This window comes from Carcharhinus amblyrhynchos, chromosome 12, assembly GCF_965287045.1.
Source record: "Carcharhinus amblyrhynchos chromosome 12, sCarAmb.v2.hapA, whole genome shotgun sequence".
NCBI classification, from domain to species: domain Eukaryota; kingdom Metazoa; phylum Chordata; class Chondrichthyes; order Carcharhiniformes; family Carcharhinidae; genus Carcharhinus; species Carcharhinus amblyrhynchos.
Genome location: NC_137335.1, coordinates 7,324,433 through 7,341,593, shown reverse-complemented (window position 1 = coordinate 7,341,593; position 17,161 = coordinate 7,324,433). Strand labels below are relative to the sequence as shown.

Below are 17,161 nucleotides of genomic sequence, written 5' to 3'. Positions count from 1 at the left end.
ATCTCTGTCTCCCATGGTACATCTATGGAAAGTAGGTAGAATAAAGACTGAAAGAATCCACAATGTTGGCCTGAAGGAGCCTAGCGCACAACAATTTGTGCCCATTAGTGACATGTTACATGTTAACTATAAGATTGTCCTGATCTCATTGCATTTTTGGTTTATTGAGTCTCCATAAACACATCTCTACTGGTTACTCAACTTCAGCACAACAAGTCAGAATTTAGCCTTTTCTAACTTGAGGAGACAGAAGAAAGTTACATCACAGACAGTAGCTTGCTTGTGGTACAATTACTAATATAATTTAAACTGGTTGATGCACGTTAAGCAAGCCAAATTTAGGCATAATCCTCTCCTAACTCTGCTAGGACCCCTGGCAAATGCTTGTTGAGAAGTCAAAAGAGTGAGTTTGTACAGGAAACTAGCTATGTGTAATACAATGGAAAGAGCTGATGGTACAGCCTACATGGCACACAAGATCATGGAAGGTCCAACCCTCATGTTGGTCCTTTCTTTTGTTAAGAATTAAGGCGTGATTTTCCAGCTGCACTTGCTCCAAAACCAGAAAATCCCACCTGAGATCACCGGACCTTTCCTTGGTCTGTCCCTCGCCCACTACAATTCTTGTGGCAAGTGGAATAGGAAAATTCGTCCCTTCCTTTAAAGTATGACCTGAGTTATCCCAAGTGTGCAAAGGCAAAGAATGTGGGGAGAAATTCTGTGGTAGCTCAACTTAAAACTATAGCTTTCCACTGTCCAGTAATTTGAGCTTTGCTGAGAAAAGACATTTTGTCAAATCTTTTCATCTTGAACAGATCAGGACAATTACGAGAATAATGATATCAGTAGAAACAACAACTTTATACTGTATGGGAAGAGAAGGTTAATTGGTTGGCAAAAGAACTCTGATTGGTAAAAGCGTTGCCAGTTAATGGTAGCTGACAGTTAACCGCCAAGCATTGTTCGAAAAATTAAGCCAGGCAGCTTGACTTTAATTGGTCAAGCATTGCCCTGAGGAACGAATCAGAGAATGACAATCGCTTATTTTGGCTAGCTGTAACATGTATATGGCTAGAATCTTCTGGCTGTTCACGCCGGTAGGATCTTTTGGTCCTTCATCTGTGGGCAAAAGATAACAGTGACAACCAATTTAAGATTGTCAGCTGGGCTTGAAGTGTCTCCACTCACATTGTCTGCATCTTTGAGACTTGAATAGCAGGTTAGCTGTGAAGACTTGCATTCTAATCAGTATTGTGTAAACTGTGTGAGACTTTATATGCCCTTCTCTGGTCAGAACCTTCCACACACCTGACGAAGGAACAGTGTTTCCGAAAGCTTGTGGTATTACTATCAAATAAACTGGTTGGACTTCTTACTGTGTTTATCCCAGTCCAATGCCGGCATCTCTACATCTTGGAGTGTGGCACATGGCTGTATATGGGAAGCTACAGATATTAGTACACAGGGCCCCGTTCTTTGCAGACAGAAAAAAACACGTATACACATTGCATCTGTTCCAGCTAAACGAAATAAGTGATCGTCATTTGCTGGTTCACTCCGCAGGGCAATGCTTTGACCAATCAGGATCAAGCTGCCTGGTTAAATTTCAACCATGCATGGCAGTTAACTGCCAAATATCATTAACTCTCTTTGGCAAGGAATGGCCAATCAGAATCCACTTGCCAACCAATCAGCACCCTTTCTCATATACTACGCTGTTGTTGTTTCTTCTGACATTGGTGTTCACGTGACTGTCCTGATGAACAGAAGATGAAAACCTTTGACAATGGGCTGGATTCTCTAACCTCGCCCACAGCTGGGATTCTCCAGAGCCTCTACAGTGAATCGAGATTTGGCTGAGCGCCAAGTTTCCGTTCTCACTGGCAGTGGCAGTGGAACATGAACAGTCAGTGAATTCCAGCTAATGTGACTTTGTTCAGCAATATCCTAGTTCTGTAGTACCAGATGACAATGTGAGTGTTATGAATGCACTGAATAGGTGATGTGTTACTAAGGTAAATAACATAGGAAGCTTCACTTTTACGTTTTAGCAAGTTGCATTAGTCTCTAGAATGAATTGTGAATTTTAGTCCTTAACTTGAAAGTAAAAGCAAGTGTGTAAGTGGCTGGATATGGGTAGTCAGGAAGTATGCACACCAGTGATTAGAGTCACGTGTTTGCTGTTAGGAACAGATTCAACATTGACAGAATTGCAGTAAATAGAAAATATAACAAAGTACTAGGCATCTTCTGTGTAAAACTGTCAAATAAATATGTTAATGTGGACTTCAATTAATTATCAAATTATGTTAACAGAAAGGAAAATTAGTAATCCTGCCTAACCTTGCCGCAGGATATTCAGTGTTTAGAGTGATATAGAAGCACCAAGTGATTGGATAAACACACTCATAGAATTCCTACAGTGCAGAAGGAGTTCATTCGGTCCATTGAGTCTGCACTCTTTCTCTGACAGAGTACCTTACCCAGGTCCTCTGCCCCATCCCCATAACCCCACATATTTATCTCACTAATTCCCCTAGTCAACACATCTTGGGACATAAATGGCAATTTATGGGGGGGAAGGGGCTAACCACTATGCCACTCTAGACTATTTATCTAGAATAGGCATACCAGAACATTTACACAGAGGTTGGAGTCATCAGAGTTGACTGCTATGCGCTCTGCTCAAAATAAAAAGTGCAACTGAAGATGGATTTCACGACACACTTCCCATCTGAAGGCAAATTACAATACAGGGTCAGTTCAACATGTTTCCATTATTTGAAAGGGATTCATCTCAATCATCATCAGATTCAATTAGTAGGAACACATCCTTTATTTGTATACACCAAGGCAGAAAAATAGATACAAAAATCAAGTTTTGTTTTCATTGTTTAAAATTGTTAACATGGTGCATGAGGGTTTTTGATTTGATGTGTTAATTATTGTATTTCTCAACAGTATGTCACAGTGTGTACATCATATAATGTTCTGCAGCACTCTATTTGTTTTTTTATAGAGCTTTGATAGTCATAGTTTCTGGTTCACACACATCTAATCCTCCTTTGAAGTTAACAGCTATTTAAAGCCTAACATAAAATGCTTTAAGATTGTATTGGACTTTCAAAAATAAAACTGTTCCAGTAAACACTTCAACAAATAAATCATTCTTCAGAAGCCTGAATAATGATTTAGTCAGTGTGCAATCTAATATCTAATCAAAAATTGCATTTATTCCTCCGTTTCATCCTTATATTTGATTATTTGTACAATTAAAATGCTGCTTCTTGTCTGTTTGGATCTAATTTTTCTCCACATTAATTGCAGAGGACTGAACTGAATGGTGCTCCAACTTTTAATTGAATCAATATGAAAGATTATTAACTGATTTTCTGTTCTTATTTTAAAGGGGCCATGGAAACAATTCAACTAGACCTACCTGCAGTTGCAGTTGACCTTAAAAGCCAGTTACGGTTTTATTTCCTGTTGGAGTTTGTATCCAAACTTATTTTCCAGAGATAACATAAACAGAATATTTAGTGAGGATCAAAGGAGTTCATACATACACTTAAGCTTGTTCCTTCACCAAATGATAGGATCTACTGAGACATGGGGGTCTGTTGTGACTTTGTACAGTATTAAGTGGGAGAAAACAAATTAGTGACCTCAATCATAGAATTTTAGAATCCCTACGGTGCAGAAAGAGGCCATTTGGTCCATCGTGTCTGTATTGATAACTATCCCATCCAGGCCCTATCCCTATAACTCCATGTATTTACACTGCTAGACCCTTGACACCAAGGGGCAACCTATCATGGCCAATCCACCTAACCAGCATATCTTTTGACTGTTGGAGGGAACCGGAATACCAGGAGAAAACCCTTGCAGACACAGGGAGAACACGCAAATTCCACACAGTGACCCAAGGCCAAAATTGAACCCAGCAGTGCTAACCACCACGCCACCTCAACCTGTTTTACATCTCTCCAGATTTTTAATTTCATTAGCATCATTTTTATTCTCAGATGAAAACAATTTGGAGCATGATACCATAAACATGCTGGGAAAGAACGTTTTTTTGGCCTCGCACACAGTGGGGAGAACTACAAAAGGAGGATGTAGATGGGTTAGCAGAATGGTAAAGCACCTGGCAAGATGCAGTTATATGTAGAGAAAGTGTGGACTCATGCATTCTTGGAGGAAATACAAAAATGATGGGCGATTCTCCCAAAAAAGTTCTAAGTGCTGAATTGGTAGGAAAACTGGTGTAAATCACGAATGTTTTTTCAGTGGGAGTTCAGACTCAAATCTCCCACACTCTGTGCACTGCAGAGGTCACAATTGGAAATACTATTAAAAGTTCGATGGGCAGGGCGTATTCATGCCAGATTCTATCAGTTCTGGAACTCTGCACATGTGCATTGGGCCCAAACTGTCAGCCTCCTGTTTTCCAGCCAGCTCAGGACCCTGCAGCACCCCATGGCCCGATCACAGCTCCCAGGTGCATTCCCAGACCAGGCCTGACACCCTCCTGTCCCAGAGCTCCGCAATCTCCAGCCATCCCTGCCCCTCAGCAGTGACAATCCCCGCCCACCCGGGCAGAACCCTCCCCCAAGCCTGCCCCAATCGTTGGCCTCCCTCCAGCCCCAACCAATCCCCATGCAGAGTGGCAGCATGACTCCCCCAGCCCCATCAATCACCCTCTAAATCCCACCCACAACAGGCCCTGCTCCCTAGGCCCCACTCCCTTGGCATTGCCTGATGCCAGATGGTCATGACACCTGCATGGGCACTTTGCCCGTTGGGCAGTATCAGGGAACACAGGCTGTCACTGCCAGGGTGCCTATGCCAGGGGACATCACTGCCCCCCCCCACCCAACCCCCTGGAGATTGCTCCAATTGCCCCCCTTCACTCTAATGGGGTTTCCCGCTGGTTCCCTGAAAGTAGGGAGCTACTCTAAATCCTGCCGGAGTGAAATACTCTTGGTGGGTTGGGAGATGCTATTGGGTCTGGATAATTCAGTCCCAGGCCTGATAATGACATTTAAATTACATTATAAATAGATTAAAATCACTTATCTGGTCTTCCTGTTGGTTTCCAGCGAGGCCTCAACCGTGCCTGCTTTCCATGGTAGGAGATGTGCAAGTGTCGGGAACGCATGCATGAATTTCCTGAAATGACCGACATATGCATCTCCCAACTAGACATGCCAAAAAATTAACTCGTTGCAATGGGAGAATCGGGCCCATGGAACTTATAATAGAAAGAAAACAAAGGCTGCGCAGAAACCAAAGTCTTCAAATACATTCTTCCTTGGACATCAGAATACCATGAAAAGGGAAATAGCCTCTAAGTTTTAGAATTAAAATCAATTTGTATGAGAATTTGTGAAATTTGTACAAAGTCACATTTAGAGCACGGTGTGCAATTTTGGACATTACAAAAAGGGTAATAATGTCATAAAGAGCATTCAGAGTAGATTCGTCTAATTGATAATGAGGATAGAAAACATTGAAACTTTTCCCCAACAGAGAAAGCCGAAAGATTGAATTGATGAATTTAAAATTATGGAAGCTCATGAACATGCATCTGGAAAGCCTATTGTCTGTGGTTGGCAGGTCAGTGACAAGTGATTGGCAACTTAAAGCAGCCACTACTATAGTGAACAGAATGCTTAGAGCATAGATTACTTTTTCACAAGATGCATCTGAGACTGAAACCATTTTTTCAAGGATATGTGCAAAACAGACGAAGACCATAAGACACAGGAGCAGAATTAGGCTGGTCGGCTCACTGGGTCTGCTCAGCCATTCAATCATGGCTGATATTTTTCTCATCCCCATTCTCCTGTCTTTTCCCATAACCCCTGATCCCCTTATTAATCAAGAACCTAATTATCCCTGTCTTAAAGACACGCAATGACCTGGCCTCTACATCTTCTGTGTCAAAGAGTTCCACAGATTCACCATTCTCTGAGTGGAGAAATTTCTCCTCGTCTCTGTTCTAGCTTTTCCTACTAGTGGAAACATCTTCTCCACTTCCATCTAATCTAGGCCTCACAGTATCCTGTAAGCTTCAATAAGATCCCCCACATCCTTCTAAACTCCAACAAGTACAGACCCAGAGTCCTCAACCATTCCTTATACGGCAAGCTCTTCATTCCAGGGATCATTCTTGGAAAGGGTCCAGAGGAAGTTCACAAGGCCAAGATACAAGGATCATGGCGAGAAGAGGGCCATGGGATTATTTTTGTGTTGTTTGAGCGAAGAGCCCACACAAACGTAATGTAAACTTATATGGTTGTATTAATCTCTGCTCCTCAAAGATAAGCAAGGTCGCAGCAGTACCGTTCAGTCTTAACTTCCAGCATTCAACTCTAGCCTGCTCGCAGAAACATTGCATAGCATTTGTTCACTTCAGTTCATACCTGTCAGCATAGCCTTTGGTGTTAGTTCCAGATACGTATCCAGCTAACCCCTGAATCAATCTGATCAATTGCATTTGCATCTCCTGGTCAACAACTATCCCTCAACCAATGCCATCAAAACAAAATAACTGGTGACTTGCTCAAGGCCGTTAACCAGCTTTACTATGCACAGTTTGGTGCCTGTCTTTGTCTATTCAGTGACCACACTTTAAAGTAGGTAATTGACTACGAAGCACTCTGGTAAGTCCTGACGACAAGACAGGCATTGCATAAAAGAAAATTTATTTTTTCCTCTAAATACTCCATAATTCCACACGAGCACTCCAAATAGTTTCCTTGATATCTTGACATAGCTTAATATGCACATTCTAGTTACATTTGATGGTCAAAATAATCTGTTAATTAGACCTTGGGGGATTTTCCGGCTGTGCTTGCCCCAAAACCAGAAAATCCCACCCAAGGTCAATGGGCATTTCGATGGTCCGCCCCTCGCCCTCTCCAATTCCTGTGGCAGGTGGGCTGGTAAAATTCACTCCTTGGTCTCAACAAGGTGATGGTGTTATGTGCTTACTCCCCTTCTTTTCTTGTTCTGCACAATTTCGTCGTAAGCAGTGGAAATGTAGTGTGTGTGTTCATAACTAAACACGATGCAGTATGATTCTACTGATTTCCAAAAGTGTATTCCTAATCCGCAAGTATATCATTGCGAAGAGTTTTCCAAAAGTGCAATGATATACCTTAAGATTAGGAACTCAGAGTTTTTGAGAAGTGACCAAACCTTTACATAGAAAGGGTTACTGAGTCAGTTTGAATCATTTCTTAGTGAATGAATATTTATTGCCAATCACAGAGACCTGATGTACGTCCCTTGATTGTCCTCTCAGCCAGAAATCAAACTAAAAAAATGCAATGAGAAAAACAAGTACCTTAAAGTGAGTTCATATATAGCTGTACTTGGTGCAACTACATGGAATGAACAGAATGGAGAGCAACTTGGGAGCCTGCCCAGACTGAAATCCAACAATAAAATCCTGACAAGATTGTTGGTGACAGAATCTCTGATGTTGTACAAAAGGGGCAAACAGCAAGGAGCAGAGAGTCATTGGACAGAATTTTCCCATCCCACCCGCCACGGGAATCATAGCAGTTGGGAGCGGACACGCCATGCAAAGGTCTATTGACCTCGAGCGGGATTTTCTAGTCTTGGGGTGAGCGCAGCCAGAAAATCCTGCCCATTATCTTTTCATGGTCCGTTTACCAGGAAAATCTCCAGAAGTTAAAATGGCTTGGTTCTCATATTCAATTCCTTGTGGTTGGATTTCTGCCTCCAACTTTGCTAGAATTAAAATCAAAGCTTCAGCCAAGGGAGGAAATGACAATACTGTGAACTGAGGAGACTACAGTTGTGTTTCAATCTTGGCTCAGTTGGTCGTACTTTGCTGTTTGTGGGAATTTGCTGAGCATAACTTGGCTACTGCCTCTCCTATATTACAACAGTAGCTACACTTCAAAAATAACTTCAGTGGCTGCACAGTATTTTGAGAACCACCAGTGGTCTTGAAAAATGCTATATAAATGCAGGTCTTTCTTTTTAACTTTTATCTGAAATTTACAGTTTGAAGCAAAGTAGTTTAGAGTTATGTATACATTATCTCAGAAAAACCTGATATACCGTAAAACGACTAGGTTATGTCTACTATGCACTCTCTGAAATAAAAATAATTTTCTATTCTGGGATCTTTGTAGAAAAATAACATACTCCTTCATTCAGATTGGGATATGTGCATTTTGGACTTTTATATTAGTATCTCTGTATACATCTTATACATAAATGTTACTAAGATTATGCAGCAGGCTTTGAACATCTCCTTCCTGCAGAGCATTATGGCAGGGAATAAAGGAAGAGTATATCACCTTCAGATTCAATTTTAGATCTACTGGAATGATCTGCAGCTCAAGCGTCCGAAACTTCCATGCCCTTCCCCCGCCTAACATACTCTGCCAGTAAAATAGTGCACAATTTCCCATATACCTTTCCAATCCCCAAGTATAATTCTTTCTTCAGGCCATGCATCCTTTCCCAAGCTAACTCACAATCCAAAAAAGATTGCTTTTTTTCTCAATGCTGCAACCTCTTAACTCACTCCCCAGTGACAATTTCTCTACAACTGCCTTTCCCAGTTCACCACTAACTCCATAAGTGATCTTAAAAACAAAACTTGTCAAAAATGATATACAACTCTAATGAGACATCCACACGCTCAATTCAGGATCCCATGTCTCCACGTGGAAAACGTGTTGGACAAGAATTCAGTTAGCTAAACCTTTCCATCCATTTACAGTTAAAAAGATCAATGCTGCTAAATAACATACACCAAAATAATTAGACCAAAACATCAAACACAGGTTTGTTAAATTAATTCTGGGAAAAAACTAAATAATAGAACAGTATATTGAATCAGTTACATCTCAAAATGAATTGGTTATTCCCTCTGAAGATGGCTTTGAAGCACACTGGGCCATGACCTTACAAGTTGTACCATATATGGGTTGAAGTACTGAGAAGATCAGCCTCCCATCTGATTGAGGCCATCTGTATGCTCATTTCACACAGCAGTTCAACACTTCCTTGTTAAATGAACTGTGAGTTTTTTCCACATTCCTTCTAATTAGCACACATCTTATTTTAATTAACATGACAATTCAAAATAGTTTGTACATTACAAACAAAATATTTACTGGAATTAACTGGAAAAAGATAAAACCTTCATGTAATTGCTGGACAATACTATCCAGTCACTTTGCTCCTGCAATAGTAACCTATTCAGTATCTTTAAAAAATATCCATAGGTAACAATACAGGAAAAGGAATAGACTATTTAGCCGCTCAAGCCTGTTTCATCATTCAGTTAGATCGTGACTGATCTGAATCTCAACTTCATTGACCTACCTTTTGATTAGTGGTTCTTGCTGCGCTGACCTAACAAACAAATCTAGCTCAGCTATGAAAATTTCAACTGAGCCAGCATCATCAGGCAAGAAGATGCAGATTTCAATAATCACCTTTTTCCCTGCTACAGTCAGACTTTTGAATGGATCTACCTCTCACTAAGTTGATCTATCTCTACACCCTAGCTAAGACTGTAACACTACATTCTGCACTCTCTCATTTCCTTCTCTATGAATGGTATGCTTTGTCTGTATAGCATATAAGAAACAATACTTTTCACTGTACGCTAATACATGTGATAATAATAAAATAAATTCAAAATCAAAATATGCCAGTTTTAAAAAACGATTTGGTCCTTTGTAAGCAGTATCTCACCATTGGAAAGATATTATATTTTGGTCCTTTTGAAGTCATTTGAAATTTAACAGATGATAAACACAAAAACAATTTTGCATTAATATAGTACCTTTACAGCAAATGCTTCATAGAAATGTGAATAAAAAAATGATACTGGACACTGTCAGAGATTCATTCTGAAAATCATGCTAAAAAATACCAATTATAACATCAGCCTCATGCATTTTTGCCTGTGAAATAACAGTCCCTCTCCAAATAAGCAATGCATCACTATGAAGTCATCAACACTTTAATGGTGAAGATGTAGAATTCCCAAATGAATACTTTTCCTGCAGCTGAAGTAATGGAAAAAGTGGCAGGCCATTTTTAACGTGACTTGCTAAAATTGCCACCAATGGAAGTAAAAAGGGACTCCTGGGGTCTCCGCAGTCTTAATTATTCATATAAAGATTCGTAAATGAAGATATAATTATTTCCGTCCACCAGGATCATAAAACATCAAAGTTGATTTGCAAAACAATAAGCTAAAAAAAAGCCCGCGCAAATCTGCAAACCATCTGCATGTTTAAATGAATCAACAAGCCAATACCACAGGATTGTAAAATAAACACATGCGAAACACAATGGAAAACCAATGGGAGTTATCAGCAACATTGTGCCTATAATACAGATTGAGTGCAATGGAAAAGATTTTATACTTGAAATTTTGGAGTTGGCTGTGCGTTTTAGTTCATTAGCATGAATGCCAGTTGTGTGCAATTTGCTTCTTTACTCTTATACTGTTACTGTTGTTAAGTAGTCTAACCAGTATGATAATAAAACCAGTTTCAAACCTACCTTCACAGCCTGTGTTCAGACTCCTCGCAGAACAGGAATATACTGTCATTGTGAAAAACAAAGATGCAGATTTTATTGGAAAAATATTGGTGTATTAAACGTGCAAGTTATTTTTAATATGCAACTCAGCCAGCAGATTCGATAGATATTTATTTAGTTACAAATCTAAAGTGCATTTGGTCAATTTAGAATGCTGTCTCCCCCTTAGCCGCCCTGGTATTTTCAAGAACATTTTGGATATGTATGTCAATTGCTCATTAAAACCACCACAGAAAGTTAGGACTGGGATTTAACAAAGTAAGTACGTTTTTTAAAACAATGTGATCATCGTTAATGCAACATCTCTAATCGAGAAAGGGGAAAATATAAACTAATCAATCACAAGCCCAACATGTTGTCAGAGACTTTAACAATATCAAGTTATAAATTAAGATTTTAAAAAAATTATGGATGGAATGGTGGTACAGTGGTTAGCATTGCTGCCTCACAAGCCCAGGGACTCAGGTTTAATTCCAGCCTTGGGTGCCTGCATGGGTTTCTTCTGAGTGCTCGAGTTTCCTCCTACAGTCCAAAGATGTGTTGGTCAGGTGGACTGGCCATGCTAAATTGTTCCTTAGTGTCCAGGATGGCTAGGTTCGATGGATGGGAAATGTGTGTGGTTATGGGGCTGCGGAAGAGAGGGCCTGGATGAGTTGCTCTGTCAGCAAGTCAATGCAGACTCAATTGGCCTCTTTTGCATTTTCAGACTCTGTTTCTCCCTCCCTCTCTTTTGATCAGAATCTTCCTTTCCTTTTTGTTGCTTTTTCTATACTTGCTATAACTCTAATTAACAGACTCTATTCTGCTCTGTTTGTTTCTCAATCCTTAAGTCTAATTTGGTATAAGTAATATATTTTCAGTCACATTGATCACAAAGGTCTCAGATATTCCACTGCCATCTTATATGGGTACCAGTTACATGGGAAAGATGGGTATAGAGGGAAATGAGTCAAACCCAAGCTTAATGGTTAAAAAAACGGGGCTTGTTTCCATGCTATAAATTTCAATGACTGTACGCCCATATTACGTTTCCAGCAAAATATTTCAAACAATAAAGAACAATACAGCACAGGAACAGGCCCTCCAAGTCTGCATCGATTGTGTGTTCCTAACTAGACCACTTGTTTGTATTCCTCTATTCCCAGTCTGTTCATGTGGCTATCTACATAAGTTTTAAATGATCCTAGCGTGTCTGCCTCAACCACCCTACTTGGCAGCGCATTCCAGGTCCCCACCACCCTCTGTAAAATACGTCCCCCTGCATGTCTGTATTGAACCTTGCCCCCCTACCCCCACCCTTTACCTTGAACTTGTGACCCCTTGTGATCATCATTTCTGACCTGGGGAAAAGCTTCCACCTGTTCACCCTAACTATGCCCTTCATAATCTTATAAACCTCCATTAGGTCGCCCCTCAACCTTCATCTTTCCAGGGAGAACAACCCTAGTTTACTCAATCCCACCTCATAGTTAATACCCTCCATACCAGGCAACATCCTGGTAAACCTTTTCTGCACTCTCTCCAAAACCTCCAGACGCAGTATTCCAAATGTGGCCTAACCAACATTCCATATAACTGCAACACCATATGCCAACCTGTATACTCTATGCCTCGTCCAATAAAGGCAAGTATGCCATATGTCTTCTTCACCATCTTTTCCACCTGTGCTACCACCTTTAAGGATCTGTGGACTTGCACACCCAGATCCCTCTATGTGTTTATACTCCTGATGGTTCTGCCATTTATTGTATAGCTACCCCCTGCATTAGATCTACCAAAATGCATCACTTTGCATTTAACTGGATTAAATTCCACCTGCCATTTCTCCACCCAATTTTCCAGCCTATCTATATCCTGCTGTATTCTCTGCCAATGTTCATCACTATCCGCAACTCCAGTAATCTTTGTGTTGTCCACAAACTTACTAATCAGACCAGCTACATCATCTTCCAAATATTTATATATCACAAACAGCAGAGGTCCCAGTACAGAGCCCTGCAGAACATCACTAGTAAGAAGTCTCACAACACCAGATTAAAATCCAGCAGGTTATTTGATAGCAAAAGCCACTAGCTTTTGGAGCGCTTGCTGCCCCTTCATCAGATCACTTACCTGAAGAAGGGGCAGCAAGCACTCCAAAAGCTAGTGGCTTCTGATACCAAATAAACTGTTGGGCTTTAACTTGGTGTTGAGACTTCTTACTGTGTTTACCCCAGTCCAAAGCCAGCATCTGCACATCATGAACACCACTAATCACAGACGTCCAATCAGAAAAAGACCCCTCTACTGCTACCCTCTGTCTTCTATGGCCAAGTCAGTTCTGCACCCATCTAGTTAGTTCACGTTTGATCTCGTGTGATTTAACCTTTTGCACCAGCCTGCCTTGAGGGACCTTGTCAAATGCTTTACTAAAATCCATGTAGATGACATCCACGGCCCTTCTTTTGTCAATCATTTTTATCACCTCCTCGAAAAACTCAATTTTGTGAAGCAAGCTGAAGAATGCAGAAAAACGTGTAACTAATAGCACATATTGTGAGATGGCCCTCTCCTGCAGGATCTGGTTAATTTCTTGATACCATAAAATAATTAATTTGCATTTTTATTTACACAGCACTTTTTAAAAATACGCATTTTTTAAAAATTCAATATAGCACATAACTGCACACAGTAGTAACCAAAGCAACTTCTGGCCTACTGTTCAGAAACTAGAAGAGGGGTAGGCCATTTGGCCCTTCGAGCCTGCTCTGCCACTTATTTTGATCATGACTGATCATCAAATTCAACATCCTGATCCCTCCTTCCCCTATATACTTGATTCTGTTAGCCCCAAGAGCTATATCTAATTTCTTCTTGAAATCACACTATGTTTTGGCCTCAACTACATTCTGTGGTAGTGAATTCCACAGATTCACCACCCTCTGGATGAAGAAATTTCTCCTCACCTCAGTTCTAAAAGGTTTACCACTTATCTCAAACTATGACCCCCCAAGTTCTGGATTCCTCCACCATCCCGAACATTCTTTCTGAATCTATCCTGACCAATCCAGTTAGAATTTTATAAGTTTCTTGGTTAGGTTGCTGAGAAAGACAACAATTGACGTAACAACTTTACTCAGATTCTAAATAAGCAAGAAAGAGACTTTGATCAGTCTTTTGTTGAGTGCCACATTTTCATTGAAAGACTGCAGTCCTCCAAAGTTCAACTGAAAGCACATCTCGCCCTCTGCATTCGTGTGTGCACTGCAAAAGCAAAGTGCCTGTATAAAGAACATTTTATTATCGGTCAATCAACCTCACTGTTAAAACAAAAATAAATACATTATTGATCTATGAAAAACTAATACCACAGCACACACAAATCACAACACAATTGCCTTTTAAACTACAGGACAATAAAGCAATTATATCAGAGTTCAAAATGGTTTACATAGGCCTCTGGGGAGAAGATGGTTCAATATTCCAACTACAGAACTAGGCTTTCCGCAGAGTTTCTCTGCATGCTGTACAGCTTGTGTCACTCAATCAAGATTCCGTCCTGCCTGGGCTGAAAAGTCCAAAGCCACAAACAACATCCTTTGTGACTGTAATTGTGATAAACTAACCTTCCTCAACCTGTATGCACCCTTGAACAAGGCTGACCAAGCCACCCCCCACCCTCAGCCAGCTGGGTGGAACTATACTGGCTTGTTTCCATGCTTATCTACAAAGTCATTGTCAGATAATCAACTCTAATGGTTTCTCTTCCCTCTACGTTACATCTAGAGTCTCCTAAGACAAAATCTGGTCGTTTCCTATTTCTCATCCTAATGTTGCCCCTTGGCCACGTCATCTGAAAGGGCATCAGGTTCCGCATGTACACTGACAACACCCAGCTCTACCTTGCCACCACCTCTCTCAATCCTACAATGCTTTTAGATTGTCATACTGCTTACTGGCAAGTTAGTGCTGGAAGAGCAGAGATTTCCTCCAACTAAATACTGGGGGGTCTGAAGCCATCACCTTCCATCCCCATCAGAATCTCCGGTTCTCCAGCCACAAACTCCGTCCTTCTGCATAGCATTAATCTGAGGCTGAGCCAGACTATTCTCAACCTTGGTATCACACTTGATCCAGAGAAGGAATTCTGTCCCCATATCTGTGCCAGGCTGACAAGTGGCAAGTAACATTCATGCACACAAATGCTATGCAATGACCATCAACTTGTGATTGAGATTCATTTGAAGATGAATTCACTGACTTTTGAAACTCATGTGAGGTTATGAAACCACTCTAACCACTGCCCCTGGACATTCAATGGCGTTATCATCACTGAATCCTCCACTGTCAACATCCATGGTGTTATCATTGACCAGAAAGTCAACTGGACTCACCACATAACCACGGTGACTACAAGAGTAGGTCAGAGGTTAGGAATGCTGCGGCGAATAACTCACCTCCTGACTCTTCCAAAACCTAGACACCATCTACAAGGCACAAGTCAGGAGAGTGGTGGAATACTTCCCACTTGCCTGGATGGGTGGAACTCCAACAACACTGAAGAAGCTTGACACCATCCAGGAGAAAGCAGCCCCGCTTGATTGGCATCACATCTACAAACTTGAACTCCACCAGCGTTGCTCAGTAGCAGCAGTGTGTACTATCTACAAGATGCACTGCAGCAATTCATCAAAGATCCTTATACCTTCCAAAGCCATGACCACTTCCAAGTAGAAGGACAAGAGCAGCAAGTTCCCATCCAAGCCACTCATGTTCCTGATTTGGAAATATATTGTCATTCCTTTGCAGTTGCTGGGTCAAAATCCTGAAATTCCCTCCCTAATGACATTGTGGGTCAACCTACAGCACATGGACTGCAGCGATTCAAGGCAGCTCACCACCATCTTCTCAAGGGCAACTAGGGATTGTCAATAAATCCTGGTCAGCTTGCAATGAATGAATGAATGAATAAATAAAACAGCATCACAAAAACTGCCTATTTTCACATCTGTTGCATCATCAGATTCCACCCCAGCTCACCTGCTGTTGAAATACTCATTCCATGAAGTCATTACACCTAGACTTGACTACTCCAGCATTCTTCTGGCCAGCTTCCCATCTTTCATCCTACATCAACCAAGATCATTCAACCACATCCTAATCTGCATCAAGTCCTGTTCACCCAGAACTCCGGTGCTTGCCGACCTGCACTGGTTGGCAGTCTAGCAACACTTCAACATTAAAATTCTCATCCTCGTTTTCAAATCCTTCCCTGGCCTTACCCATCCATATATTACTTGCTGCTCTAGTTCTACAATCCTCTGAAATCTATGCACATTTCATTTCTTGCCCATTTTATTCCAATGGCTTCACCGTTGCTGGCCACACCTTTGGCTGCCTGACACCAAGTTCTGGAATTTTCTTCCTAAACCTCTTCACCTTTCTACATTTCTTTAGACTCTCCGTAAAACTTGCCTCTTAGACCAAGCTTTTGGGCATCAGTCCTAATGCTTATGAAGTGACCTGGTGTCAAATTCTGTTTGATGTCAGTCCTGTGAAGTACGTTGGGATGTCTGACTATGTTAAAGGTGTGCAAGTTGTTGTTACAGTGCATTTTTACGAACATTTTCTCTTCCCGTCTCAGTCAGGTTTGGGAATGAGCTACATATGTTTAAGCAGCTCATTTATTCAGCCATACATATAGCACTTTTGGGCATTCACTACATGGGTGGCATGATGGCAAATGGTTAACAATGCTTCCTCACAGCATCAGTGACCCAGGTTCAATTCCAGCCTTGGGTCACTCTGTGTGGAGTTTGCACTTTCTCCCCACGTCTGTGTGGGTTTCCTCCGGGTACTCCAGTTCTCTCCCACGGTCCAAAGATGTGCGGGTTAGGTGGATTGATCATGCTAAATTGATCCTAGTGTCAGGGGGATTAACAGGGTAAATGAGGATTACGGAAAGACAGCCTGGGTGGGACTGTTCAGACTCGATGAGCTGAATGGCCTCATTCTGTACTGCAGGGATTCTATGATTTTATGAAAGACATCGGATAAATGCAAGTTGTTCCTGTAAGTTCAGCGACACCAGGCCAACACAACTAGCTAAAACATCAGGTGGGCTAATATGCAGAAAACAAGACCTTTCTTTAGGAAATAAATGTCAGAGATACACAATATAAAAATGCACGCCTAGCTGACACCATCATACAAAGACTTTTAGAAAACAGAGCTTGGTGCAGGCAGCTGATTTGATCTTGTTGGTATCATACCACAGCTGGAGTTGAAACAGGAACGATTATTATCAATAGCATAAATTGTATTTCTATTCAAAACTGGCTGTAACAATTCCTATCATAGGCTGCCCCCATCCCAATTTGTAGACTAAGCTTTAACATTTCTATAGAGGTTCTTTGGGCGTCCATGTTTTACAGATCAAAATAATGTAGATTTTCTTAAAAACTGAGCCTTTTTTTGAAGTAAGCATTTTATGGTGTCAGCAGGACCTGCAAGAGAGGGGCATTTTACAGCATGTACCCACCATCAATTCCATTTTTCTTGCACACTCTAG

General features: G+C 41.0%; 1 protein-coding gene across 4 annotated transcripts in view; it reads right to left on the bottom strand.

The window, feature by feature from the left end:
• Positions 1 to 17,161, bottom strand: part of pak5 (p21 protein (Cdc42/Rac)-activated kinase 5) — a 209,070-nt gene that overhangs the window by 164,724 nt on the left and 27,185 nt on the right. For 2 of the 4 annotated variants that reach the window (XM_080200026.1, XM_080200027.1), the window contains one exon: positions 10,573 to 10,614. The exons of 1 other annotated variant lie outside the window; for it this stretch is intronic. The gene's annotated coding sequence lies outside the window, so the exon portion shown is untranslated. Of the gene's footprint in view, positions 1 to 10,572; positions 10,615 to 17,161 lie in introns of those variants that run through there. One more of the 4 variants, XM_080200028.1, reaches the window with a different exon arrangement.